Below are 3,237 nucleotides of genomic sequence, written 5' to 3' on the forward strand. Positions count from 1 at the left end.
CCTGGCTCCAAACCCGCTTAGCCCGGTGCCTACGGTGCAGAGGAGATGCTCTGTACAGATCACTTCTCACTTAATGAGATTGTCTCTTTCCCTAGTCCTGGAAACAAAATTTTTTCAGGGCAAATGCATGTATATCTTGCTTATTTACACCGCGGTTTTATACCTAAAGAAATAAGACAGTTGGTGCCTGTGTGAAAAGTTGAAAAATGTGAAGCACGCGCGCCCTCTCGCTCCTGCACCTCTTCTTTCTTCTTCTGCCGCTCCTAGTGCAGCTTGTGTGCTGCTTGGGTTCAGTCCTGATACCTCCTTCGTGCAACGGTAGCTGACACTCTGGCATCCGCCGTGGTGGATTAAAAGCTTAAGGAAGGAGTCAAGGCTGAGAACAATGATCATATTAATTTGAAGGTGGCGGATCAGGATGGTTCTGTGATGCAGTTTAAGATTAAGAGGCATACCCCACTTTGCAAGCTAGTGAAAGCCTGGTGTAAACGACAGGGTTCGTCAATGAGAAGATCATATTCCGAGGGGCAGCCACGCTGCAACAGACGCACCTGGATAATTGCAAATGGAGGATGAAGATGCAGTTGATGTGTTCTAGCAGCAGACAGGTGCCTACTAAGAAGGGAACCGACTACTTTACCCCAGAATTCTGTTCCTCCAAAGACGACATCCTCAATTAGATAACCAGTTTGATTCCACCACATTCTAACCCCTGCAATATGGTTTTCTTTTGCTTTCATTTCCTATTCATTTCTTTATTGTACATAAATTGGTGTGCATTAAAAAAAATTAAAATTGAAGGAAAGCGGTACAATGTAAATCACAAGCTTTACAATGATTTCCTATATACGAGGAATTTTATACACATATCCTAATCAATCTACTACACTTGGGTGGTATTCTGAAAGCTACCATTTATATTAGCATACTAATAATGCTTATATATTGATAGACTATATCCTAAAGGACACATAATAAACGACTGTCTCTGAAGAGGGGAACGGAAACTGAGAGTTATTGGACAAAAATAAAACTCTTTCACTGTGTACACTTTTGAATTTTTTATGATGTATTACCTATTCGATAAGACGAATTTTTTTAATTAAAATTTTATTTCCGTATAGACTATCTCTAGAAGGGATATAAGTTACTGGCAACAGTAATTGATTCCACAAAGGGGAAATAAGTGGCTGGGAGACAGGTGTGAAAGGAAGATTTTTCATTCTGTCTTTATTGTACATTTTGAATTTGTATCATGTGAATGTATTAAACTCTTTAATTTAAAAACTTTTTAAAACATGGCATTTATATTCCTAACAGTTTCTCTTTTGTAGTTTTAATCATACCTGACTTTAATTCTGTGAACCAAACAAAGTTTCACGGCAGAAATCATGAATGAACAAAAAATTACTTCCTTAAATCATTTTCCAATAAAATTTAAAACTGCATAGGGAAAACAGGGTTCCATAATCTATAAAATCTGTGTGATTTTAAAACTTTTAAATCAAGATTTTTCATATTCTTCCTCAGACACCATTTTATTTTTTTATTATTTTTTTAATAATAAATTTTATTGTTATATTCCCCATACAATTGCAGCCCCCCCATTCTGACCCCAATCCCTCCCCTCCCGCCCCCGCCCCCCAAAAAAGTGTCTCTGGTTCATAGTTTTTTGTTGATTTTGATTTTCACTTTCTTATAGTTATTCATTTTCCTGGTCCCTTATTTAAGTTTTCTAGATTCCTGCTATGAGTGAGACCATCCGGTATTTTTCTTTTTCTTTTTGGCTTATTTCGCTGAGCATGATCCCTTCCAGCGCCATCCATGTTGCTGCAAATTGCATGTGTTTATCTTTTTTGAATGCTGAGTAATATTCCATGGTATATATGTACCACATCTTCTTGATCCAGTCATCTATTTTTGGGCATTTGGGTTGTTTCCAAAGCTTAGCTATTGTAAACAGTGCTGCTATAAACATAGGGGTGCAGGTGTTCTTTGGAATTGATGTTTCTGTGTCCTTTGGGTAAATACCTAGGAGTGGAATTGCTGGATCATATGGAAGCTCTATGTTTAGTAGGTCCAGAAATCTCCACACAGCTCTCCACAGTGGTTGGACCAGTTTGCACTCCCACCAACAGTGCAGAAGAGTTCCTTTTTCTCCACACCCTCGCCAGCATTTGTTGTTGCTAGTTTTTTTAATATGTGCCATTCTCACTGGTGTAAGATGGTATCTCATGGTAGTTTTTGATTTGCATTTCCCTGATGGCAAGTGATGTTGAACATTTTTTCATATGCCTGTTGGCCATTTGCATTTCCTCTTCAGAGAAGTTTCTTTTTAGCTCTTCTGCCCATTTTTTGACTGGATTATTTTCTTTGTTGTTGCTGAGTCTCATCAGCTCTTTGCAGATTTTTGTGATCAGTCCTTTATCATTAGTGTTGGGTGCAAAAATGTTCCCCAGTTGGTGGGGTTTCTCTTTGTTTTTGTTATTGTCTCTTTTGCTGTGCAGAAGCTCTTTAATTTGATGTAGTCCCAGCTGTTTATCTTTGCCTTCACTATCACTGCTTTGGGTGATGTGTCAGACACCATTTTAACTGGGGCACAGTAAAAAAAAAATTTTGAAGAACTTTTATGCTCTATACACCTGAAGAAAACATTACTTGCTTGCCATTCAATTATATAATACAGAGGTATTCACTTGCTTTTCTGATGATTAAAAATGAAATATCTTCAAGTGATTTCAATATGACTATCTAACTATCAATGGGATTTGGCATCTAGCATAATTTAATTCCTTCTTGAATCAATTAAGACTAAATCATAAAATGTAAGAATGTAAGGAAAATCTAATTTAATTAATAGCTCATTTTACAGATATAGAAAAATGGCCAAGAAAGTTTAAATTCAACCTCACACAAACAATAAGTGTATGGTGGGGGGAACTAGCTAGAACCATGTTTTGCCTTCTCAACCAGTATGCTTTGAAGTCTTACCTCTGATAAGATGTAAAGTTACTGCAAGCAACTTCAAATTTCTTTACTGGTTCTACATTTTAAATAAGTTATCTGTGATAGTAGTCAGAAATGCTTTCTACTTAATAAAGGATAATAAGTAATAAATCTCTAAAAGTATTTCAGTTAATATAATCTTTTGATCAATAACATATTAGCAATTTTTTTCATAAATACATTCCTAATTAAGAAATAAGTAGACCCAAGACAACTGGCAAAAAAAAAAAA

General features: G+C 36.3%; 1 pseudogene; it reads left to right on the top strand.

Moving 5' to 3' along the window:
* The first annotated feature begins 45 nt into the window (after positions 1-45).
* LOC119237998 (small ubiquitin-related modifier 2-like) lies at positions 46-619 on the top strand (annotated as a pseudogene).
* The last annotated feature ends 2,618 nt before the right edge of the window (positions 620-3,237 follow it).

The sequence above is a fragment of the Talpa occidentalis genome, unplaced genomic scaffold (assembly GCF_014898055.3).
Source record: "Talpa occidentalis isolate TD23 unplaced genomic scaffold, MPIMG_talOcc4v2.1 talOcc4.11, whole genome shotgun sequence".
Classification (NCBI taxonomy): domain Eukaryota; kingdom Metazoa; phylum Chordata; class Mammalia; order Eulipotyphla; family Talpidae; genus Talpa; species Talpa occidentalis.